The sequence below is a fragment of the Humulus lupulus genome, chromosome 6, assembly GCF_963169125.1.
Source record: "Humulus lupulus chromosome 6, drHumLupu1.1, whole genome shotgun sequence".
Taxonomy (NCBI): Eukaryota; Viridiplantae; Streptophyta; class Magnoliopsida; order Rosales; family Cannabaceae; genus Humulus; species Humulus lupulus.
Genome location: NC_084798.1, coordinates 140774198 through 140794149, shown reverse-complemented (window position 1 = coordinate 140794149; position 19952 = coordinate 140774198). Strand labels below are relative to the sequence as shown.

At 42.7% G+C, this 19952-nt stretch overlaps 44 non-coding genes and 14 pseudogenes across 44 annotated transcripts; all 58 read right to left on the bottom strand.

Annotated features, from left to right (window-relative positions):
• Positions 1-282: 282 nt before the first annotated feature.
• LOC133788151 (5S ribosomal RNA) lies at positions 283-401 on the bottom strand. The gene has a single exon (XR_009873126.1). It is a non-coding gene; the product is annotated as a 5S ribosomal RNA (ribosomal RNA).
• A 221-nt stretch (positions 402-622) lies between these two features.
• LOC133787032 (5S ribosomal RNA) lies at positions 623-741 on the bottom strand. Its single transcript, XR_009872167.1, has one exon. It is a non-coding gene; the product is annotated as a 5S ribosomal RNA (ribosomal RNA).
• Positions 742-959: 218 nt separating this feature from the next.
• Positions 960-1078, bottom strand: LOC133787040 (5S ribosomal RNA). Its single transcript, XR_009872174.1, has one exon. It is a non-coding gene; the product is annotated as a 5S ribosomal RNA (ribosomal RNA).
• Positions 1079-1300: 222 nt separating this feature from the next.
• Positions 1301-1419, bottom strand: LOC133787963 (5S ribosomal RNA). Its single transcript, XR_009872948.1, has one exon. It is a non-coding gene; the product is annotated as a 5S ribosomal RNA (ribosomal RNA).
• Positions 1420-1641: 222 nt separating this feature from the next.
• LOC133788125 (5S ribosomal RNA) lies at positions 1642-1760 on the bottom strand. The gene has a single exon (XR_009873101.1). It is a non-coding gene; the product is annotated as a 5S ribosomal RNA (ribosomal RNA).
• A 223-nt stretch (positions 1761-1983) lies between these two features.
• On the bottom strand, positions 1984-2102 carry LOC133786611 (5S ribosomal RNA). Its single transcript, XR_009871761.1, has one exon. It is a non-coding gene; the product is annotated as a 5S ribosomal RNA (ribosomal RNA).
• Positions 2103-2323: 221 nt separating this feature from the next.
• Positions 2324-2442, bottom strand: LOC133787873 (5S ribosomal RNA). Its single transcript, XR_009872862.1, has one exon. It is a non-coding gene; the product is annotated as a 5S ribosomal RNA (ribosomal RNA).
• A 223-nt stretch (positions 2443-2665) lies between these two features.
• Positions 2666-2784, bottom strand: LOC133786986 (5S ribosomal RNA). The gene has a single exon (XR_009872122.1). It is a non-coding gene; the product is annotated as a 5S ribosomal RNA (ribosomal RNA).
• A 220-nt stretch (positions 2785-3004) lies between these two features.
• Positions 3005-3123, bottom strand: LOC133786342 (5S ribosomal RNA). The gene has a single exon (XR_009871506.1). It is a non-coding gene; the product is annotated as a 5S ribosomal RNA (ribosomal RNA).
• A 221-nt stretch (positions 3124-3344) lies between these two features.
• Positions 3345-3463, bottom strand: LOC133787121 (5S ribosomal RNA; annotated as a pseudogene).
• A 220-nt stretch (positions 3464-3683) lies between these two features.
• LOC133786713 (5S ribosomal RNA) lies at positions 3684-3802 on the bottom strand. The gene has a single exon (XR_009871856.1). It is a non-coding gene; the product is annotated as a 5S ribosomal RNA (ribosomal RNA).
• A 220-nt stretch (positions 3803-4022) lies between these two features.
• On the bottom strand, positions 4023-4141 carry LOC133787133 (5S ribosomal RNA; annotated as a pseudogene).
• A 221-nt stretch (positions 4142-4362) lies between these two features.
• Positions 4363-4481, bottom strand: LOC133787926 (5S ribosomal RNA). Its single transcript, XR_009872913.1, has one exon. It is a non-coding gene; the product is annotated as a 5S ribosomal RNA (ribosomal RNA).
• Positions 4482-4706: 225 nt separating this feature from the next.
• LOC133786983 (5S ribosomal RNA) lies at positions 4707-4825 on the bottom strand. The gene has a single exon (XR_009872119.1). It is a non-coding gene; the product is annotated as a 5S ribosomal RNA (ribosomal RNA).
• Positions 4826-5047: 222 nt separating this feature from the next.
• On the bottom strand, positions 5048-5166 carry LOC133786831 (5S ribosomal RNA). Its single transcript, XR_009871972.1, has one exon. It is a non-coding gene; the product is annotated as a 5S ribosomal RNA (ribosomal RNA).
• A 221-nt stretch (positions 5167-5387) lies between these two features.
• On the bottom strand, positions 5388-5506 carry LOC133786528 (5S ribosomal RNA). Its single transcript, XR_009871684.1, has one exon. It is a non-coding gene; the product is annotated as a 5S ribosomal RNA (ribosomal RNA).
• Positions 5507-5725: 219 nt separating this feature from the next.
• Positions 5726-5844, bottom strand: LOC133786795 (5S ribosomal RNA). Its single transcript, XR_009871938.1, has one exon. It is a non-coding gene; the product is annotated as a 5S ribosomal RNA (ribosomal RNA).
• A 222-nt stretch (positions 5845-6066) lies between these two features.
• Positions 6067-6185, bottom strand: LOC133787009 (5S ribosomal RNA). Its single transcript, XR_009872145.1, has one exon. It is a non-coding gene; the product is annotated as a 5S ribosomal RNA (ribosomal RNA).
• A 221-nt stretch (positions 6186-6406) lies between these two features.
• Positions 6407-6525, bottom strand: LOC133786667 (5S ribosomal RNA). Its single transcript, XR_009871813.1, has one exon. It is a non-coding gene; the product is annotated as a 5S ribosomal RNA (ribosomal RNA).
• Positions 6526-6745: 220 nt separating this feature from the next.
• LOC133786802 (5S ribosomal RNA) lies at positions 6746-6864 on the bottom strand. The gene has a single exon (XR_009871944.1). It is a non-coding gene; the product is annotated as a 5S ribosomal RNA (ribosomal RNA).
• A 222-nt stretch (positions 6865-7086) lies between these two features.
• On the bottom strand, positions 7087-7205 carry LOC133787173 (5S ribosomal RNA; annotated as a pseudogene).
• A 220-nt stretch (positions 7206-7425) lies between these two features.
• On the bottom strand, positions 7426-7544 carry LOC133787110 (5S ribosomal RNA; annotated as a pseudogene).
• Positions 7545-7765: 221 nt separating this feature from the next.
• Positions 7766-7884, bottom strand: LOC133787157 (5S ribosomal RNA; annotated as a pseudogene).
• Positions 7885-8104: 220 nt separating this feature from the next.
• On the bottom strand, positions 8105-8223 carry LOC133786778 (5S ribosomal RNA). The gene has a single exon (XR_009871922.1). It is a non-coding gene; the product is annotated as a 5S ribosomal RNA (ribosomal RNA).
• Positions 8224-8444: 221 nt separating this feature from the next.
• LOC133787098 (5S ribosomal RNA) lies at positions 8445-8563 on the bottom strand (annotated as a pseudogene).
• A 218-nt stretch (positions 8564-8781) lies between these two features.
• Positions 8782-8900, bottom strand: LOC133786966 (5S ribosomal RNA). The gene has a single exon (XR_009872103.1). It is a non-coding gene; the product is annotated as a 5S ribosomal RNA (ribosomal RNA).
• Positions 8901-9121: 221 nt separating this feature from the next.
• LOC133788060 (5S ribosomal RNA) lies at positions 9122-9240 on the bottom strand. The gene has a single exon (XR_009873040.1). It is a non-coding gene; the product is annotated as a 5S ribosomal RNA (ribosomal RNA).
• A 222-nt stretch (positions 9241-9462) lies between these two features.
• On the bottom strand, positions 9463-9581 carry LOC133787892 (5S ribosomal RNA). The gene has a single exon (XR_009872880.1). It is a non-coding gene; the product is annotated as a 5S ribosomal RNA (ribosomal RNA).
• A 222-nt stretch (positions 9582-9803) lies between these two features.
• Positions 9804-9922, bottom strand: LOC133788111 (5S ribosomal RNA). Its single transcript, XR_009873088.1, has one exon. It is a non-coding gene; the product is annotated as a 5S ribosomal RNA (ribosomal RNA).
• Positions 9923-10144: 222 nt separating this feature from the next.
• Positions 10145-10263, bottom strand: LOC133788104 (5S ribosomal RNA). Its single transcript, XR_009873082.1, has one exon. It is a non-coding gene; the product is annotated as a 5S ribosomal RNA (ribosomal RNA).
• A 221-nt stretch (positions 10264-10484) lies between these two features.
• LOC133787141 (5S ribosomal RNA) lies at positions 10485-10603 on the bottom strand (annotated as a pseudogene).
• Positions 10604-10825: 222 nt separating this feature from the next.
• Positions 10826-10944, bottom strand: LOC133787182 (5S ribosomal RNA; annotated as a pseudogene).
• A 221-nt stretch (positions 10945-11165) lies between these two features.
• Positions 11166-11284, bottom strand: LOC133786505 (5S ribosomal RNA). The gene has a single exon (XR_009871662.1). It is a non-coding gene; the product is annotated as a 5S ribosomal RNA (ribosomal RNA).
• A 222-nt stretch (positions 11285-11506) lies between these two features.
• Positions 11507-11625, bottom strand: LOC133787044 (5S ribosomal RNA). The gene has a single exon (XR_009872178.1). It is a non-coding gene; the product is annotated as a 5S ribosomal RNA (ribosomal RNA).
• Positions 11626-11845: 220 nt separating this feature from the next.
• On the bottom strand, positions 11846-11964 carry LOC133788110 (5S ribosomal RNA). The gene has a single exon (XR_009873087.1). It is a non-coding gene; the product is annotated as a 5S ribosomal RNA (ribosomal RNA).
• Positions 11965-12186: 222 nt separating this feature from the next.
• On the bottom strand, positions 12187-12305 carry LOC133786294 (5S ribosomal RNA). The gene has a single exon (XR_009871461.1). It is a non-coding gene; the product is annotated as a 5S ribosomal RNA (ribosomal RNA).
• Positions 12306-12526: 221 nt separating this feature from the next.
• On the bottom strand, positions 12527-12645 carry LOC133787187 (5S ribosomal RNA; annotated as a pseudogene).
• A 221-nt stretch (positions 12646-12866) lies between these two features.
• Positions 12867-12985, bottom strand: LOC133787163 (5S ribosomal RNA; annotated as a pseudogene).
• Positions 12986-13206: 221 nt separating this feature from the next.
• On the bottom strand, positions 13207-13325 carry LOC133786439 (5S ribosomal RNA). The gene has a single exon (XR_009871600.1). It is a non-coding gene; the product is annotated as a 5S ribosomal RNA (ribosomal RNA).
• Positions 13326-13547: 222 nt separating this feature from the next.
• On the bottom strand, positions 13548-13666 carry LOC133787087 (5S ribosomal RNA). Its single transcript, XR_009872217.1, has one exon. It is a non-coding gene; the product is annotated as a 5S ribosomal RNA (ribosomal RNA).
• Positions 13667-13886: 220 nt separating this feature from the next.
• On the bottom strand, positions 13887-14005 carry LOC133788109 (5S ribosomal RNA). Its single transcript, XR_009873086.1, has one exon. It is a non-coding gene; the product is annotated as a 5S ribosomal RNA (ribosomal RNA).
• A 222-nt stretch (positions 14006-14227) lies between these two features.
• On the bottom strand, positions 14228-14346 carry LOC133786293 (5S ribosomal RNA). The gene has a single exon (XR_009871460.1). It is a non-coding gene; the product is annotated as a 5S ribosomal RNA (ribosomal RNA).
• Positions 14347-14567: 221 nt separating this feature from the next.
• Positions 14568-14686, bottom strand: LOC133787151 (5S ribosomal RNA; annotated as a pseudogene).
• Positions 14687-14907: 221 nt separating this feature from the next.
• LOC133787181 (5S ribosomal RNA) lies at positions 14908-15026 on the bottom strand (annotated as a pseudogene).
• Positions 15027-15247: 221 nt separating this feature from the next.
• LOC133786375 (5S ribosomal RNA) lies at positions 15248-15366 on the bottom strand. The gene has a single exon (XR_009871539.1). It is a non-coding gene; the product is annotated as a 5S ribosomal RNA (ribosomal RNA).
• A 220-nt stretch (positions 15367-15586) lies between these two features.
• On the bottom strand, positions 15587-15705 carry LOC133787109 (5S ribosomal RNA; annotated as a pseudogene).
• Positions 15706-15925: 220 nt separating this feature from the next.
• LOC133786761 (5S ribosomal RNA) lies at positions 15926-16044 on the bottom strand. The gene has a single exon (XR_009871906.1). It is a non-coding gene; the product is annotated as a 5S ribosomal RNA (ribosomal RNA).
• A 222-nt stretch (positions 16045-16266) lies between these two features.
• LOC133787974 (5S ribosomal RNA) lies at positions 16267-16385 on the bottom strand. Its single transcript, XR_009872959.1, has one exon. It is a non-coding gene; the product is annotated as a 5S ribosomal RNA (ribosomal RNA).
• A 221-nt stretch (positions 16386-16606) lies between these two features.
• On the bottom strand, positions 16607-16725 carry LOC133786874 (5S ribosomal RNA). The gene has a single exon (XR_009872015.1). It is a non-coding gene; the product is annotated as a 5S ribosomal RNA (ribosomal RNA).
• Positions 16726-16946: 221 nt separating this feature from the next.
• On the bottom strand, positions 16947-17065 carry LOC133787153 (5S ribosomal RNA; annotated as a pseudogene).
• A 219-nt stretch (positions 17066-17284) lies between these two features.
• On the bottom strand, positions 17285-17403 carry LOC133787018 (5S ribosomal RNA). The gene has a single exon (XR_009872154.1). It is a non-coding gene; the product is annotated as a 5S ribosomal RNA (ribosomal RNA).
• Positions 17404-17623: 220 nt separating this feature from the next.
• LOC133788107 (5S ribosomal RNA) lies at positions 17624-17742 on the bottom strand. Its single transcript, XR_009873085.1, has one exon. It is a non-coding gene; the product is annotated as a 5S ribosomal RNA (ribosomal RNA).
• Positions 17743-17964: 222 nt separating this feature from the next.
• LOC133786689 (5S ribosomal RNA) lies at positions 17965-18083 on the bottom strand. Its single transcript, XR_009871834.1, has one exon. It is a non-coding gene; the product is annotated as a 5S ribosomal RNA (ribosomal RNA).
• A 221-nt stretch (positions 18084-18304) lies between these two features.
• On the bottom strand, positions 18305-18423 carry LOC133786502 (5S ribosomal RNA). The gene has a single exon (XR_009871659.1). It is a non-coding gene; the product is annotated as a 5S ribosomal RNA (ribosomal RNA).
• A 221-nt stretch (positions 18424-18644) lies between these two features.
• On the bottom strand, positions 18645-18763 carry LOC133787026 (5S ribosomal RNA). Its single transcript, XR_009872161.1, has one exon. It is a non-coding gene; the product is annotated as a 5S ribosomal RNA (ribosomal RNA).
• A 221-nt stretch (positions 18764-18984) lies between these two features.
• LOC133786337 (5S ribosomal RNA) lies at positions 18985-19103 on the bottom strand. Its single transcript, XR_009871501.1, has one exon. It is a non-coding gene; the product is annotated as a 5S ribosomal RNA (ribosomal RNA).
• Positions 19104-19325: 222 nt separating this feature from the next.
• Positions 19326-19444, bottom strand: LOC133787075 (5S ribosomal RNA). Its single transcript, XR_009872206.1, has one exon. It is a non-coding gene; the product is annotated as a 5S ribosomal RNA (ribosomal RNA).
• Positions 19445-19664: 220 nt separating this feature from the next.
• LOC133786891 (5S ribosomal RNA) lies at positions 19665-19783 on the bottom strand. Its single transcript, XR_009872032.1, has one exon. It is a non-coding gene; the product is annotated as a 5S ribosomal RNA (ribosomal RNA).
• Positions 19784-19952: the final 169 nt, after the last annotated feature.

Genomic DNA, 19952 nt, shown 5'->3' with positions numbered 1-19952 from the left:
GTGGCAAAAACTCCCAGCAAGTTTAAGATGCCCACGCTTCCGAACATTGACGGGTATGGTGACCCGGTATCTCATGTCAACAAGGTTGAGACAAAGATGCACATTCAGAAAGTGTATGAAGACACTCGGTGCAGGATCTTTCATTCAACACTTTATGATTCTGCACAGGAGTGGTATTTAAAATTCCCTCCTGCAAGTATTTTTTTAAAGATTTAAAATAGAAAATACAAACTTTTGAGCCGTAAGTGGATTTTTGAAGAACAAAAAAAAATGATGTTTTTAGGGGTGCAACACGAGGACTTCCCAGGAGGTCACCCATCCTAGTGCTACTCTCGCCCAAGCACGCTTAACTGCGGAGTTCTGATGGGTTCCGGTGCATTAGTGCTGGTATGATCGCACTCGAAATGTTTGGTCCGCAAAATTCATTTATAGCGAACGCGTGTGTCCCCCCTTTTCTCCCTCGAATCAAATAGGAACTTCTTATTCGCTGCATGTTAGTGACCACGGTATTAACCCCTCAAGGGAAACGAAATAAATGAGTTTTTAAAGATTTATAACAGAAAATACAAACTATTGAGCCGTAAGTGGATTTTTGAAGAACAAAAAAAAAAAGATGTTTTTAGGGGTGCAACACGAGGACTTCCCAGGAGGTCACCCATCCTAGTACTACTCTCGCCCAAGCACGCCTATATGCGGAGTTCTGATTGGATCCGGTGCATTAGTGCAGATATGATCGCCCCCGGAATGTTTGGTCCGCAATATTCATTTATAGCGAACGCGTGTGTCCTCCCTTTTCTCCCTCGGATCAACTAGGAACTTCTTATTCGCTGCTTGTTAGTGACCACGGTATTAACCCCTCATGGGAAACGAAATAAATGAGTTTTTAAAGATTTAAAACAAAAAATACAAACTTTTGAGCCGTAAGTGGATTTTTGAAGAAAAAAAAAATGATGTTTTTAGGGGTGCAACACGAGGACTTCCCAGGAGGTCACCCATCCAAGAACTACGCACGCCAAAGCACGCTTAACTGCGAAGTTTTGATGGGATCCGGTGCATTAGTGCTGATATGATCGCACCCGAATGTTTGGCCCGCTATATTCATTTATAGCGAACGTGTGTGTCCTCCCTTTTCTCCCTCGGATCAACTAGGAACTTCTTATTCGCTGCTTGTTAGTGACCACGGTATTAACCCCTCAAGGGAAACGAAATAAATGAGTCTTTAAAGATTTAAAACAGAAAATACAAACTTTTGAGCCGTAAGTGGATTTTTGAAGAACAAAAAAAATAAATGATGTTTTTAGGGGTGCAACACGAGGACTTCCCAAGAGGTCACCCATCCTAGTACTACTTTCACCCAAGCACGCTTAACTGCGGAGTTCTGATGGGATCCGGTGCATTAGTGCTGGTATGATCACACCCGGAATGTTTGGTCCGAAATATTCATTTATAGCGAACGCGTGTGTCCTCCCTTTACTCCCTCGGATCAACTAGGAACTTCTTATTCGCTGCTTGTTAGTGACCACGGTATTAACCCCTCAAGGGAAACAAAATAAATGAGTTTTTAAAGATTTATAACAGAAAATACAAACTTTTGAGCCATAAGTGTATTTTTGAAGAACAAAAAAAAAAATGATGTTTTTAGGGGTGCAACACGAGGACTTCCCCGGAGGTCACCCATCCTAGTACTACTCTCGCCCAAGCACGCATAACTGCGGAGTTCTAATGGGATCCGGTGCATTAGTGCTGGTATGAACGCACCCGGAATGTTTGGTCCGCAATAATCATTTATAGCGAACGCGTGTGTCCTCCCTTTTCTCCCTCGGATCAACTAGGAACTTCTTATTCGCAGCTTGTTAGTGACCACGGTATTAACTCCTCAAGGGAAACCAAATAAATGAGTCTTTAAAGATTTAAAACAGAAAATACACACTTTTGGGCCGTAAGTTGATATTTGAAGAACAAAAAAAATAAATGATGCTTTTAGGGGAGCAACACGAGGACTTCCCAGGAGGTCACCCATCCTAGAACTACTCTCGCCCAAGCATGCTTAACTGCGGAGTTCTGATGGGATCCGGTGCATTAGTTCAGGTATGATCGCACCCGGAATGTTTGGTCCGCAATATTCATTTATAGCGAGCGCGTGTGCCCTCCCTTTTCTCCCTCGGATAAACTAGGAACTTCTAATTCACTGCTTGTTATTGAGCACGGTATTAACCCCTCAAGGGAAACGAAATAAATGAGTTTTTAAAGATTTATAACAGAAAATACAAACTTTTGAGCCGTAAGTGGATTTTTGAAGAACAAAAAAAACATGATGTTTTTAGGGGTGCAACACAAGGACTTCCCAGGAGGTCACCCATACTAGTACTACTCTCGCCCAAGCACGCTTAACTACGGAGTTCTGATGGGTTCCGGTGCATTAGTGCTGGTATGATCGCACCCGAAATGTGTCGTCCGCAATATTCATTTATAGCCAACGCGTGGGTCCTCCCTTTTCTCCCTCGGATCAACTAGGAACATCTTATTCGTAGCTTGTTAGTGACCACGGTATTAACCCCTCAAGGGAAACGAAATAAATGAGTCTTTAAAGATTTAAAACAGAAAATACAGACTTTTGAGCCGTAAGTGGATTTTTGAAGAACAAAAAAAATAAATGATGCTTTTAGGGGAGCAACACGAGGACTTCCCAGGAGGACACCCATCCTAGAACTACTCTCGCCCAAGCACGCTTATATGCGGAGTTCTGATGGGATCCGGTGCATTAGTTCAGGTATGATCACCCCCGAAATGTTTGGTCCGCAATATTCATTTATAGCGAGCGTGTGTGTCCTCCCTTTTCTCCCTCGGATAAACTAGGAACTTCTAATTCGCTGCTTGTTAGTGACCATGGTATTAACCCCTAAAGGGAAACGAAATAAATGAGATTTTAAAGATTTAAAACAGAAAATACAAACTTTTGAGCGGTAAGTTGATTTTTGAAGAACAAAAATAAATGATGTTTTTAGGGGTGCAACACGAGGACTTCATAGGAGATCACCCAACCTAGTACTACTCTCGCCCAAGCACGCTTAACTGCGGAGTTCTGATGGGTTCCGGTGCATTAGTGCTGGTATGATCGCACCCGAAATGTTTGGTCCGCAAAATTCATTTATAGCGAACGCGTGTGTCCCCCATTTTCTCTCTCGGATCAAATAGGAACTTCTTATTCGCTGCTTGTTAGTGACCACGGTATTAACCCCTCAAGGGAAACGAAATAAATGAGTTTTTAAAGATTTATAATAGAAAATACAAACTATTGAGCCGTAAGTGGATTTTTGAAGAACAAAAAAAAAAGGATGTTTTTAGGGGTGCAACACGAGGACTTCCCAGGAGGTCACCCATCCTAGTTCTACTCTCGCCCAAGCACGCTTATATGCGGAGTTCTGATTGGATCCGGTGCATTAGAGCAGATATGATCGCCCCCGGAATGTTTGGTCCGCAATATTAATTTATAGCGAACGCGTGTGTCCTCCCTTTTCTTATTCGGATCAACTAGGAACTTCTTATTCGCTGCTTGTTAGTGACCGTGGTATTTACCCCTCAAGGGAAACTAAATAAATGAGATTTTAAAGATTTAAAACAGAAAATACAAACTTTTGAGCGGTAAGTTGATTTTTGAAGAACAAAAAAAAATGATGTTTTTAGGGGTGCAACACGAGGACTTCCCAGGTGATCACCCATTCTATTACTACTCTAGCCCAAGCACGCTTAACTGCGGAGTTCTGATGGGTTCCGGTGCATTAGTGCTGGTATGATCGCACCCGAAATGTTTGGTCCGCAAAATTCATTTATAGCGAACGCGTGTGTCCCCCCTTTTCTCCCTCGGATCAAATAGGAACTTCTTATTCGCTGCTTGTTAGTGACCACGGTATTAACCCCTCAAGGGAAACGAAATAAATGAGTTTTTAAAGATTTATAACAGAAAATACAAACTATTGAGCCGTAAGTGGAATTTTGAAGAACAAAAAAAAAGGATGTTTTTAGGGGTGCAACACGAGGACTTCCCAGGAGGTCACCCATCCTAGTACTACGCTCGCCCAAGAATGCTTATATGCGGAGTTCTGATTGGATCCGGTGCATTAGTGCAGATATGATCGCCCCCGGAATGTTTGGTCCGCAATATTCATTTATAGCGAATGCGTGTGTCCTCCCTTTTCTTCTTCGGATCAACTAGGAACTTCTTATTCGCTGCTCGTTAGTGACCACGGTATTTACCCCTCAAGGGAAACTAAATAAATGAGATTTTAAAGATTTAAAACAGAAAATACAAACTTTTGAGCGGTAAGTTGATTTTTGAAGAACAAAAAAAAAATGATGTTTTTAGGGGTGCAACACGAGGACTTCCCAGGAGATCACCCATCCTAGTACTACTCTCGCCCAGGCACGCTTGACTGCAGAGTTCTGATGGGATCCGGTGCATTAGTGCTGGTATGATCGCACCCGGCATGTTTGCTCCGCAATATGCATTAGTGCTTGGGCGAACACGTGTGTCCTCCCTTTTCTCCCTCGAATCAGCTAGGAAATTCTTATTCGCTGCTTGTTAGTAACCACGGTGTTAACCCCTCTAGGGAAACGAAATCAATGACTCTACAAAGATATAAAACAGAAAATACAAACTTTTGAGCCGTAAGTGGATTTTTGAAGAACAAAAAAAAATGATGTTTTCAGGGGTGCAACACGAGGACTTCCCATGAGGTCACCCCACCTAGCACTAATGTCGCCCAAGCACGCTTAACTACGGAGTTCTGATGGGATTCGGTGCATTAGTGCTGGTATGATCGCACCCGGAATGTTTGATCCGCAATATTAATTTATAGCGAACGCGTGTGTCCTCACTTTTCTCCGTCGGATCAACTAGGAACTTCTTATTCGTTGCTTGGTAGTGACCACGGTGTTAACCCCTCAAGGGAAACGAAATAAATGACTATTTAAAATTTTAAAACAGAAAATACAAACTTCTGAGCCGTAAGTCGATTTCTGAAGAACAAGACAAAAAATGATGTTTTCAGGGGTGTGACACGAGGACTTCCCAGGAGTCCACCCAGCCTAGCACTACTCTCGCCCAAGCACGCTTAACTGCGGAGTTCTTATGGGATCCGGTGCATTAGTGCTGGTATGATCGCACCCGGAATGTTTGGTCCGCAATATTAATTTATAGCGAACGCGTGTGTCCTCCCTTATCTCCCTCAGATAAACTTGGAACTTCTTATTCACTGCTTGTTAGGGACCACAGTATTAACCCCTCAAGGGATACGAAATAAATGACTCTTTAAAGATTTAAAACAGAAAATACAAACTTTTGAGGCGTAAGTGGATTTTTGATGAACAAAAAAAAAATGATGTTTTCAAGGGTGAAACACGAGGGCTTCTCAGGAGGTCACCCATCCTAGTACTACTCTCACCCAAGCACGCTTAACTGTGGAGTTCTAATGGGATCCGGTGCATTAGTGCTGGTATGATCGCACCCGGAATGTCTGGTCCGCAATATTCATGTATAGCGAACGCATGTGTCCTCCCTTTTGTCCCTCGGATCAACTAGGAACTTCTTATTCGCTGCTTGTTAGTGACCACAGTGTTAACCCCTTGAGGGAAACGAAATAAATGAATCTTTAAAGAATTAAAACAGAAAATACAAACTTTTGAGCCGTAAGTGTAATTTTGAAGAACAAATAAATTGATGTTTTCTGGGGTGCAACATGAGGACTTCCCAGGAGGTCACCCATCCTAGTACTACTCTCGCCCAAGCACGCTTAACTGCGGTGTTCTGATAGGATCCGGTGCATTAGTGCGGGAATGATCGCACCCGCAATGTTTGGTCCGCAATATTCATTTATGGAGAACATGTGTGTCCTCCCTTATCTCTCTCGGATCAACTAGGTACTTCTTATTTGCTGCTTGTTAGTGACCACGTTGTTAATCCCACATGGGAAACGAAATAAATGACTCGTTAATGATTTAAAACAGAAAATACAAACTATTAAGCCGTTAGTGGATTTTTGAAGAACAAATAAAAAAATGATGTTTTCAGGAGGGCAACACGAGGACTTTCCATGAGGTCACCCCTCCTAGTTCTACTCTCGCCCAAGCACGCTTAACTGCGGAGTTCTGATGGGATCCGGTGCATTAGTGTTGGTATGATCGCACCCGGAATGTTTTGTCCGCAATATTCATTTATAGCGAATGCGTGTGTCGTCCCTTTTCTCGCTCGGATCAACTAGGAACTTCTCATTCGCTCCTTGTTAGTGACCACGGTGTTAACCCCTCAAGGGAAACGAAATAAATGACTCTTTAAAGATTTAAAACAGAAAATACAAACTTTTGAGCCGTAAGTAGATATTTGAAGAACAAAAAAAATTTGATGTTTTCAGGGGTGCAACACGAGGACTTCCCAGTAGGTCATCCATCCTAGTACTACTCTCGCCCAAGCATGCTTCACTGCGGAGTTCTGATGGGATCCGGTGCATTAGTGCTGGTATGATCTCACCCGGAATGTCTGGTCCGCAATATTCATTTATAACAAACGCGTGTATCCTCCCTTTTCTCCCTCGGATCAACTTGGAACTACTTATTCGCTGCTTGTTAGAGACCACGGTGTTAACCCTCAAGGGAAACGAAATAAATGACTCTTTAAAGACTTAAAACAGAAAATACAAACTTTTGAGCCGCAAGTGGATTTTTGAAGAACAAAAAAAAAATGATATTTTCAGGGGTGCAACACGAGGACTTCCCAGGAGGTCACCCATCCTAGTTCTACTCTCGCCCAAGCACGCTTCACTGTGGAGTTCTGATGGGGTCCGGTGCATTAGTGCTGGTCTGATCGCACCCGGAATGTTTGGTCCGCAATATTCATTTATAGCGAACACGTGTGTCCTCCCTTTTTTCCCTCGGATCATCTAGGAAGTTCTTATTCGCTGCTTTTTAGTAACCACAGTGTTAAACCCCTTAAGGGAAACGAAATCAATGACTCTTTTAAGATTTATAACAGAAAATTCAAACTTTTGAGCCGTAAGTGGATTTTTGAAGAACAAAAAAAAAATGATGTTTTCAGCGGTGCAACAGGAGGACTACCTAGGTGGCCACTCCTCCTAGTACTACTCTCGCGCAAGCACGCTTAACTGCGGAGTTCTGATGGGATCCGGTGCATTAGTACAGGTATGATTGCACCCGGAATGTTTGGTCCGCAATATTCATTTATAGCGAACGCGTGTGTCCTCTCTTTTCTCCCTCGGATCAATTAGGAAATTCTTATTCGCTGCTTGTTAGTGACCACGGTGTTAACCCCTCAAGGGAAACGAAATAAATGACTATTTAAAAATTTAAAACAGAAAATATAAACTTTTGAGACGTAAGTGGATTTTTGAAGAACGAAAAAAAAATGATTTTTTAGGCGTGCAACACGAGGACTTCCTAGGAGGTCACCCATCCTAGTACTATGCTCGCCCAAGCACGCTTATATGCGGAGTTCTAATTGGATCCAGTGCATTAGTGCAGATATGATCGCACCCGGAATGTTTGGTCCGCAATATTCATTTATAGCGAACGCGTGTGTCCTCCCTTTTCTGCCTCGGATCAACAAGGAACTTCTTATTCGCTGCTTGTTAGTGACCACGGTATTTACCCCTCAAGGGAAACTAAATAAATGAGATTTTAAAGATTTAAAACAGAAAATATAAACTTTTCAGCAGTAAGTGGATTTTTGAAGAACAAAAAAAAAATGATGTTTTTAGGGGTTCAACACGAGGACTTCCTAGGAGGTAACCCATCATAGTTCTACTCTCGCCCGGACACGCTTAACTGCAGAGTTCTGATGGGATCCGATGCATTAGAACTGGTATGATCGCACCCTGCATGTTTGCTCCGCAATCTTCATTTATAGCGAACGCGTGTGTCCTCCCTTTTCTCCCTCGGATCAACTAGGAACTCTTATTCGCTGCTTGTTAGTGACCACGGTATTAACCTCTCAAGGGAAACGAAATAAATGAGTCCTTAAAGATTTAAAACAGAAAATACAAACTTTTGAGCGGTAAGTTGATTTATTAAGAACAAAAAAAAAATGATGTATTTAGGGGTGCAACACGAGGACTTCCCAGGAGATCACCCATCCTTGTTCTACTCTCGCCCAAGCACGCTTAACTGCGGAGTTCTGATGGGTTCCGGTGCATTTGTGCTGGTATGATCGCACCCGAAATCTTTCGTCCGCAAAATTCATTTATAGCGAACGCGTGTGTCCCCCCTTTTGTCCCTCGGATCAAATAGGAACTTCTTATTCGCGGCTTGTTAGTGACCACGATATTAATCCCTCAAGGGACACGAAATAAATGAGTTATTAAATATTTAAAACATAAAACACAAACTTTTAAGCCGTAAGTGGATTTTTGAAGAACAAAGAGAAAAAGATGTTTTTAGGTGTGCAACACGAGGACTTCCCAGGAGGTCACCCATCCTAGTACTACGCTCGCCCAAGCACGATTATATGCGGAGTTTTTATGGGATCTGGTGCCTTAGTGCTGGTATGATCGCACCCGGAATGTTTGGTCCGCAATATTCATTTATAGCGAACGCGTGTGTCCTCCCTTTTCTCCCTCGGATCAACACGGAACTTCTTATTCGCTGCTTGTTAGTGACCACGGTGTTAACCCCTCAAGGGAAACGAAATAAATGAGTTTTTAAAGATTTAAAACAGAAAATAAAAACTTTTGAGTCAAAAGTGTATTTTTGAAGAAAAAAAAAATGATGTTTTCAGGGGTGCAACACGAGTACTTCCCAGGAGGTCACCCATCCTAGTACATAGCTCGCCTAAGCATGCTTATATACGGAGTTCTGATGGGATCCGGTGCATTAGTGCTGGTATGATCGCACCCGGAATGTTTGGTCCCCAATATTCTTTTATAGCGAACGCGTGTGTCCTCCCTTTTCTCCCTCGGATCAACTAGGAACTTCTTATTCGCTGCTTTTTAGTGACCACGTTGTTAACCCCTCAAGGGAAACGAAATAAATGACTCTTTAAAGATTTAAAACAGAAAATACAGACTATTGAGCCGTAAGTGGATTTTTGAAGAACAAAAAAACAATGATGTTTTCAGGGGTGCAACACGAGGACTTCCCAAGAGGTCACCCATCCTAGTTCTACTCTCGCCCAAGCACGCTTAACTGCGGAGTTCTGATGGGATCCGGTGCATTAGTGCTGGTATGATCGCATCCGGAATGTTTGGTACGCAATATTCATTTATTGCGAACGCGTGTGTCCTCCCTTTTCTCACTCGGATCAACTAGGAACTTCTTATTCGCTGCTTGTTAGTAACCACGTTGTTAACCCCTCAAGGGAAACGAAATCAATGTCTCTTTAAAGATTTAAAACAGAAAATACATACTTTTGAGCCGTAAGTCGAATTTTGAAGAACAAAAAAAAAAATGATGTTTTCAGGGGTGCGACACGAGGACTTCCCAGGTGGTCACCCATCCTAGTACTACTCTCGCCCTAGCACGCTTAACTGCGGTGTTCTGATGGGATCCGGTGCATTAGTGCTGGTATGATCGCATCCGGAATGTTTGGTACGCAATATTCATTTATTGCGAACGCGTGTGTCCTCCCTTTTCTCACTCGGATCAACTAGGAACTTCTTATTCGCTGCTTGTTAGTAACCACGTTGTTAACCCCTCAAGGGAAACGAAATCAATGTCTCTTTAAAGATTTAAAACAGAAAATACATACTTTTGAGCCGTAAGTCGAATTTTGAAGAACAAAAAAAAAAATGATGTTTTCAGGGGTGCGACACGAGGACTTCCCAGGAGGTCACCCATCCTAGTACTACTCTCGCCCTAGCACGCTTAACTGCGGTGTTCTGATGGGATCCGGTGCATTAGTGCTGGTATGATCGAACCCGGAATGTTTGGTCCGCAATATTCATTTATGGCGAACACGAGTGTCCTCCTTTTTCTCCCACGGATCAACTAGGAAATTCTTATTCACTGCTTGTTAGAGACCACGGTGTTAACCCCTCATGGTAAACGTAATAAATGACCCTTTAAAGATTTAAAACAGAAAATACAAACTTTTATGCCGTAAGTGGATTTTTGATGAACAAATAAAAAAATTATGTTTTCAGGGGTGCAACACGAGGACTTCCTAGGAGGTCACCCATCCTAGTACTACTCTCACCCAAGCTCGTTTAACTGCGGAGTTCTGATGGGATCCGGTGCATTAGTGCTGGTATGATCGCACCCGGAATGTTTGAGCCGCAATATTTATTTATAGCGAACGCGTGTTTCCTCCGTTTTCTCCCTCGCATCAACTAGAAACTTCTTATTCGCTGCTTGTTATTAACCACGGTGTTAACCCCTCAAGGGAAAGGTAATCAATGACTCTTTAAAGATTTAAAAAAGAAAATACAAACTTTTGAGCCGTAAGTGGATTTTTGAAGAACAAAAAAAAAATGATGTTTTCAGGGGTGCAACACGAGGACTACCCAGAACGTCACCCCTCCTAGTACTACTCTCGCGCAAGCATGCTTAACTGCGGAGTTCTAATGGGATCAGGTGTATTAGTGCAGGTATGATCGCACCCGGAATGTCTGGTCCGCAATATTCATTTATAGCGAACGCGTGGGTCCTCACTTTTCTCCCTCGGATCAACATGGAACTTCTTATTCGCTGCTTGTTTGTAACCACGGTCTTAACCCCTCACGGGAAACGAAATAAATGACTCTCTAAAGATTTAAAACAGAAAATGCAATCTTTTGAGCCGTAAGTGGATTTTTGAAGAACAAAAAAAAAAATGATGTATTCAGGGGTGCAACACGAGGACTACCCAGGAGGTCACACCTCCTAGTGCTACTCTCGCCCAAGCACGCTTAACTGTGGAGTTCTGATGGGATCCGGTGCATTATTTTTAGTATGAACGCACCCGGAATGTCGGGTCCGCAATATTCATTTATAACGAACGCGTGTGTCCTCCCTTTTCTCCCTCGGATCAACTAAGAACTTCTTATTCGCTGCTTGTTAGTGACCACAGTGTTATCCCCTCAAGGGAAACGAAATAAATGACTATTTAAAGATTTAAAACAGAAAATACAGACTTTTGAGCCGTAAGTGGATTTTTGAAGAACAAAAAAACAATGATGTTTTCAGGGGTGCAACACGGGGACTTCCAAAGAGGTCACCCATCCTAGTTCTACTCTCGCCCAAGCACGCTTAACTGCGGAGTTCTGATGGGATCCGGTGCATTAGTGCTGGTATGATCGCATCCGGAATGTTTGGTACGCAATATTCATTTATTGCGAACGCGTGTGTCCTCCCTTTTCTCACTCGGATCAACTAGGAACTTCTTATTCGCTGCTTGTTAGTAACCACGTTGTTAACCCCTCAAGGGAAACGAAATCAATGTCTCTTTAATGATTTAAAACAGAAAATACAAACTTTTGAGCCGTAAGTCGAATTTTGAAGAACAAAAAAAAAAATGATGTTTTCAGGGGTGCAACACGTGGGCTACCCAGGAGGGTACCCCTCCTAGTACTATTTTCGCGCAAGCACGCTTAACTGCGGAGTTCTGATGGGATCCGGTGCATTAGTGCAGGTATGATCGCACCCTGAATGTTTGGTCCGCAATATTCATTTATAGCGAACCCGTGTGTCCTCACTTTTCTCCCACGGATCAACTAGGAACTTCTTATTCGCTGCTTGTTAGTGACCACGGTGTTAACCCCTCAAGGGAAACGAAATAAATGACTCTTTATAGATTTAAAACAGAAAATACAAACTTTTGAGCCGTAAGTGGATTTTTGAAGAACAAAAAAAAATGATGTTTTCAGGGGTGCGACACGAGGACTTCCCAGGAGGTCACCCATCCTAGTACTACTCTCGCCCTAGCACGCTTAACTGCGGTGTTCTGATGGGATCCGGTGCATTAGTGCTGGTATGATCGAACCCGGAATGTTTGGTCCGCAATATTCATTTATGGCGAACACGAGTGTCCTCCTTTTTCTCCCACGGATCAACTAGCAAATTCTTATTCACTGCTTGTTAGAGACCACGGTGTTAAGCCCTCATGGTAAACGTAATAAATGACCCTTTAAAGATTTAAAACAGAAAATACAAACTTTTATGCCGTAAGTGGATTTTTGATGAACAAATAAAAAAATTATGTTTTCAGGGGTGCAATACGAGGACTTCCTAGGAGGTCTCCCATCCTAGTACTACTCTCACCCAAGCTCGTTTAACTGCGGAGTTCTGATGGGATCCGGTGCATTAGTGCTGGTATGATCGCACCCGGAATGTTTGGGCCGCAATATTTATTTATAGCGAACGCGTGTTTCCTCCGTTTTCTCCCTCGCATCAACTAGAAACTTCTTATTCGCTGCTTGTTATTAACCATGGTGTTAACCCCTCAAGGGAAAGGTAATCAATGACTCTTTAAAGATTTAAAAAAGAAAATACAAACTTTTGAGCCGTAAGTGGATTTTTGAAGAACAAAAAAAAAATGATGTTTTCAGGGGTGCAACACGAGGACTACCAAGAACGTCACCCCTCCTAGTTCTACTCTCGCGCAAGCATGCTTAACTGCGTAGTTCTGATGGGATCCGGTGTATTAGTGCAGGTATGATCGCACCCGGAATGTTTGGTCCGCAATATTCATTTATAGCGAACGTGTGTGTCCTCACTTTTCTCCCTCGGATCAACATGGAACTTCTTATTCGCTGCTTGTTATTGACCACGGTCTTAACCCCTCACGGGAAACGAAATAAATGACTCTCTAAAGATTTAAAACAGAAAATGCAATCTTTTGAGTCGTAAGTGGATTTTTGAAGAACAAAAAAAAAATGATGTATTCAGGGGTGCAACACGAGGACTACCCAGGAGGTCACACCTCCTAGTGCTACTCTCGCCCAAGCACGCTTAACTGCGGAGTTCTGATGGGATCCGGTGCATTATTTTTAGTATGAACGCACCCGGAATGTCGGGTCCGCAATATTCATTTATAACGAACGCGTGTGTCCTCCCTTTTCTCCCTCGGATCAACTAAGAACTTCTTATTCGCTGCTTGTTAGTGACCACAGTGTTATCCCCTCAAGGGAAACGAAATAAATGACTATTTAAAGATTTAAAACAGAAAATACAGACTTTTGAGCCGTAAGTGGATTTTTGAAGAACAAAAAAACAATGATGTTTTCAGGGGTGCAACACGAGGACTTCCAAAGAGGTCACCCATCCTAGTTCTACTCTCGCCCAAGCACGCTTAACTGCGGAGTTCTGATGGGATCCGGTGCATTAGTGCTGGTATGATCGCATCCGGAATGTTTGGTACGCAATATTCATTTATTGCGAACGCGTGTGTCCTCCCTTTTCTCACTCGGATCAACTAGGAACTTCTTATTCGCTGCTTGTTAGTAACCACGTTGTTAACCCCTCAAGGGAAACGAAATCAATGTCTCTTTAAAGATTTAAAACAGAAAATACAAACTTTTGAGCCGTAAGTCGAATTTTGAAGAACAAAAAAAAAAATGATGTTTTCAGGGGTGCAACACGTGGGCTACCCAGGAGGGTACCCCTCCTAGTACTATTTTCGCGCAAGCACGCTTAACTGCGGAGTTCTGATGGGATCCGGTGCATTAGTGCAGGTATGATCGCACCATGAATGTTTGGTCCGCAATATTCATTTATAGCGAACCCGTGTGTCCTCACTTTTCTCCCACGGATCAACTAGGAACTTCTTATTCGCTGCTTGTTAGTGACCACGGTGTTAACCCCTCAAGGGAAACGAAATAAATGACTCTTTATAGATTTAAAACAGAAAATACAAACTTTTGAGCCGTAAGTGGATTTTTGAAGAACAAAAAAAAATGATGTTTTCAGGGGTGCGACACGAGGACTTCCCAGGAGGTCACCCATCCTAGTACTACTCTCGCCCTAGCACGCTTAACTGCGGTGTTCTGATGGGATCCGGTGCATTAGTGCTGGTATGATCGAACCCGGAATGTTTGGTCCGCAATATTCATTTATGGCGAACACGAGTGTCCTCCTTTTTCTCCCACGGATCAACTAGCAAATTCTTATTCACTGCTTGTTAGAGACCACGGTGTTAAGCCCTCATGGTAAACGTAATAAATGACCCTTTAAAGATTTAAAACAGAAAATACAAACTTTTATGCCGTAAGTGGATTTTTGATGAACAAATAAAAAAATTATGTTTTCAGGGGTGCAATACGAGGACTTCCTAGGAGGTCTCCCATCCTAGTACTACTCTCACCCAAGCTCGTTTAACTGCGGAGTTCTGATGGGATCCGGTGCATTAGTGCTGGTATGATCGCACCCGGAATGTTTGGGCCGCAATATTTATTTATAGCGAACGCGTGTTTCCTCCGTTTTCTCCCTCGCATCAACTAGAAACTTCTTATTCGCTGCTTGTTATTAACCACGGTGTTAACCCCTCAAGGGAAAGGTAATCAATGACTCTTTAAAGATTTAAAAAAGAAAATACAAACTTTTGAGCCGTAAGTGGATTTTTGAAGAACAAAAAAAAAATGATGTTTTCAGGGGTGCAACACGAGGACTACCCAGAACGTCACCCCTCCTAGTTCTACTCTCGCGCAAGCATGCTTAACTGCGGAGTTCTGATGGGATCCGGTGTATTAGTGCAGGTATGATCGCACCCGGAATGTTTGGTCCGCAATATTCATTTATAGCGAACGTGTGTGTCCTCACTTTTCTCCCTCGGATCAACATGGAACTTCTTATTCGCTGCTTGTTATTGACCACGGTCTTAACCCCTCACGGGAAACGAAATAAATGACTCTCTAAAGATTTAAAACAGAAAATGCAATCTTTTGAGCCGTAAGTGGATTTTTGAAGAACAAAAAAAAAATGATGTATTCAGGGGTGCAACACGAGGACTACCCAGGAGGTCACACCTCCTAGTGCTACTCTCGCCCAAGCACGCTTAACTGCGGAGTTCTGATGGGATCCGGTGCATTATTTTTAGTATGAACGCAACCGGAATGTCGGGTCCGCAATATTCATTTATAACGAACGCGTGTGTCCTCCCTTTTCTCCCTCGGATCAACTAAGAACTTCTTATTCGCTGCTTGTTAGTGACCACAGTGTTATCCCCTCAAGGGAAACGAAATAAATGACTATTTAAAGATTTAAAACAGAAAATACAGACTTTTGAGCCGTAAGTGGATTTTTGTAGAACAAAAAAACAATGATGTTTTCAGGGGTGCAACACGAGGACTTCCCAAGAGGTCACCCATCCTAGTTCTACTCTCGCCCAAGCACGCTTAACTGCGGAGTTTTGATGGGATCCGGTGCATTAGTGCTGGTATGATCGCACCCGGAATGTTTGGACCGCAATATTCATTTATAGCGAATGCGTGTGTCCTCTTTTTTTCCCTCGGATCAACTAGGAACTTCTTATTCGCTGCTTGTTAGTGACCACGGTGTTAACTCCTCAAGGGAAACGAAAGCAATAAGTCTTTAAAGATTTAAAACAAAAAATACAAACTTTTGAGCCGTAAGTGGATTTTTGAAGAACAAAAACAAAATGTTGTTTTCAGTGGTGCAACACGAGGACTTCCCAAGAGGTCACGCCTCCTAGTACTACTCTCGCGCAAGCACTCTTAACTGCGGAGTTCTGATGAGATCCGGTGCATTATTGCTGGTATGATCCCACCCGGAATTTTTGGTCCGCAATATTCATTTATAGCAAACGCGTGTGTCCTCCCTTTTCTCCCTCGGATCAACTAGGAACTTCTTATTCGCTGCTTGTTAGTGACCACGGTGTTAACCCCTCAAGGGAAATAAAATAAATGACTATTTAAAACTTTAAAAAAGAAAATACAAACTTTTGAGCCGTAAGTGGATTTTTGAAGAACAAAAAAAAATGATGTTTTCAGGGGTGCGACACGAGGACTTCCCAGGAGGTCACCCATCCTAGTTCTACTCTCGCCCTAGCACGCTTAACTGCGGTGTTCTGATGGGATCCGGTGCATTAGTGCTGGTATGATCGAACCCGGAATGTTTGGTCCGCAATATTCATTTATGGCGAACACGAGTGTCCTCCTTTTTCTCCCACGGATCAACTAGGAAATTCTTATTCACTGCTTGTTAGAGACCACGGTGTTAACCCCTCATGGTAAACGTAATAAATGACCCTTTAAAGATTTAAAACAGAAAATACAAACTTTTATGCCGTAAGTGGATTTTTGATGAACAAATAAAAAAATTATGTTTTCAGGGGTGCAACATGAGGACTTCCTAGGAGGTCACCCATCCTAGTACTACTCTCACCCAAGCTCGTTTAACTGCGGAGTTCTGATGGGATCCGGTGCATTAGTGCTGGTATGATCGCACCCGGAATGTTTGGTCCGCAATATTCATTTATAGCGAACGCGTGTTTCCTCCGTTTTCTCCCTCGCATCAACTAGAAACTTCTTATTCGCTGCTTGTTATTAACCACGGTGTTAACCCCTCAAGGGAAAGGTAATCAATGACTCTTTAAAGATTTAAAAAAGAAAATACAAACTTTTGAGCCGTAAGTGGATTTTTGAAGAACAAAAAAAAAATGATTTTTTCAGGGGTGCAACACAAGGACTTCCCAGGAGGTCACCCCTCCTAGTACTACTCTCGCCCAAGCACGCTTATATGCGGAGTTCTGATGGGATCCAGTGCAATAGTGCAGATATGATCGCACCCGGAATGTTTGGTCCGCAATATTCATTTATAGCGAACGCGTGTGTCCTCCCTTTTCTGCCTCGGATCAACAAGGAACTTCTTATTCGCTGGTTGTTAGTGACCACGGTATTTACCCCTCAAGGGAAACTAAATAAATGAGATTTTAAAGATTTAAAACAGAAAATACAAACTTTTGAGCTGTAAGTGGATTTTTGAAGAACAAAAAAAAAATGATGTTTTTAGGGGTTCAACACGAGGACTTCCTAGGAGGTAACCCATCATAGTTCTACTTTCGCCCGGGCACGCTTAACTGCAGAGTTCTGATGGGATCCGATGCATTAGAGCTGGTATGATCGCACCCTGCATGTTTGCTCCGCAATCTTCATTTATAGCGAACGCGTGTGTCCTCCCTTTTCTCCCTCGGATCAACTAGGAACTCTTATTCGCTGCTTGTTAGTGACCAAAGTTTTATCCCCTCAAGGGAAACGAAATAAATGACTATTTAACGATTTAAAACAGAAAATACAAACTTTTGAGCCGTAAGTGGATTTTTGAAGAACGAAAAAAAAATGATTTTTTAGGCGTGCAACACGAGGACATCCCAGGAGGTCACCCCTCCTAGTACTATTTTCGCGCAAGCACGCTTAACTGCGGAGTTCTGATGGGATCCGGTGCATTAGTGCAGGTATGATCGCACCCTGAATGTTTGGTCCGCAATATTCATTTATAGCGAACCCGTGTGTCCTCACTTTTCTCCCACGGATCAACTAGGAACTTCTTATTCACTCCTTGTTAGTGACCACGGTGTTAACCGCTCAAGGGAAATAAAATAAATGACTATTTAAAACTTTAAAAAAGAAAATACAAACTTTTGAGCCGTAAGTGGATTTTTGAAGAACAAAAAAAAATGATGTTTTCAGGGGTGCGACACGAGGACTTCCCAGGAGGTCACCCATCCTAGTACTACTCTCGCCCTAGCACGCTTAACTGCGGTGTTCTGATGGGATCCGGTGCATTAGTGCTGGTATGATCGAACCCGGAATGTTTTGTCCGCAATATTCATTTATGGCGAACACGTGTGTCCTCCTTTTTCTCCCACGGATCAACTAGGAAATTCTTATTCACTGCTTGTTAGAGACCACGGTGTTAACCCCTCATGGTAAACGTAATAAATGACCCTTTAAAGATTTAAAACAGAAAATACAAACTTTTAAGCCGTAAGTGGATTTTTGATGAACAAATAAAAAAATGATGTTTTCAGGGGTGCAACAAGAGGACTTCCTAGGAGGTCACCCATCCTAGTACTACTCTCACCCAAGCTCGCTTAACTGCGGAGTTCTGATGGGATCCGGTGCATTAATTCTGGTATGATCGCACCCGGAATGTTTGGTCCGCAATATTCATTTATGGCGAACGCGTGTGTCCTCCTTTTTCTCCAACGGATCAACTTGGAACTTCTTATTCGCTGCTTGTTAGTGACCACGGTGTTAACCCCTCAAGGGAAACGAAATAAATGACTCTTTATAGATTTAAAACAGAAAATACAAACTTTTGAGCCGTAAGTGGATTTTTGAAGAACAAAAAAACAATGATGTTTTCAGGGGTGCAACACGAGGACTTCCCAAGAGGTCACCCATCCTCGTTCTACTCTCGCCCAAGCACGCTTAACTGCGGAGTTCTGATGGGATCCGGTGCATTAGTGCTGGTATGATCGCATCCGGAATGTTTGGTACGCAATATTCATTTATTGCGAACGCGTGTGTCCTCCCTTTTCTCACTCGGATCAACTAGGAACTTCTTATTCGCTGCTTGTTAGTAACCACGTTGTTAACCCCTCAAGGGTAACGAAATCAATGTCTCTTTAAAGATTTAAAACAGAAAATACAAACTATTGAGCCGTAAGTCGAATTTTGAAGAACAAAAAAAAAATGATGTTTTCAGGGGTGCAACACGTGGGCTACCCAGGAGGGTACCCCTCCTAGTACTATTTTCGCGCAAGCACGCTTAACTGCGGAGTTCTGATGGGATCCGGTGCATTAGTGCTGGTATGATCGCACCCTGAATGTTTGGTCCGCAATATTCATTTATAGCGAACCCGTGTGTCCTCACTTTTCTCCCACGGATCAACTAGGAACTTCTTATTCACTGCTTGTTAGTGACCACGGTGTTAACCCCTCAAGGGAAATAAAATAAATGACTTTTTAAAGATTTAAAACAGAAAATACAAACTTTTGAGCCGTAAGTGGATTTTTGAAGAACAAAAAAAAAATGATTTTTTCAGGGGAGCAACACGAGGACTTCCTAGGAGGTCACCCCTCCTAGTACTACTCTCGCCCAAGCACGCTTAGCTGCGGAGTTCTTATGGGATCCGGTGCATTAGTGCTGGTATGATCGCACCCGGAATGTTTGGTCCGCAATATTCATTTATAGCGAACGCGTGTTTCCTCCCTTTCCTCCCTCGGATCAACTAGGAACTTCTTATTCGCTGCTTGTGAGTGACCACGGTGTTAACCCCTTAAGGGAAACGAAATAAATGACTCTTTAAAGATTTAAAACAAAAAATATAAACTTTTCAGCCGTAAGTGGATTTTTGAAGAACATAAAAAGAAAAGATGTTTTCAGGGGTGCAACACGAGGACTACCCAGGAGGTCACCCCTACTAGTACAACTCTCGCCGAAGCACGCTTAACTGCGGAGTTCTGATGGGATCCGATGCATTAGTGCTGGTATGATCACCCCCGGAATGTTTGGACCGCAATATTAATTTATAGCGAACGCGTGTGTCCTCCCTTTTCTCCCTCAGATCAACTAGGAGCTTCTTATTCGCTGATTGTTAGTGACCACGGTGTTAACCCTCAAGGGAAACGAAAGCAATGACACTTTAAAGATTTAAAACAAAAAATACAAACTTTTGAGCCGTAAGTGGATTTTTGAAGAACAAAAAAAATATGATTTCTTCAAGGGTGCAACACGAGGACTTCCCAGGATGTCACCCCTCCTAGAACTACTCTCGCCCAAGCACGCTTAGCTGTGGAGTTCTGATGGGATCCGGTGCATTAGTGCTGGTATGATCGCACACGGAATGTTTGGTCCGCAATATTCATTTATAGCGAACGCGTGTGTCCTCCCTTTTCTCCCTCGGATCAACTAGGAACTTCTTATTCGCTGCTTGTGGGTGACCACGGTGTTAACCCCTCAAGGGAAACGAAATAAATGACTCTTTAAAGATTTAAACAAAAAATATAAAC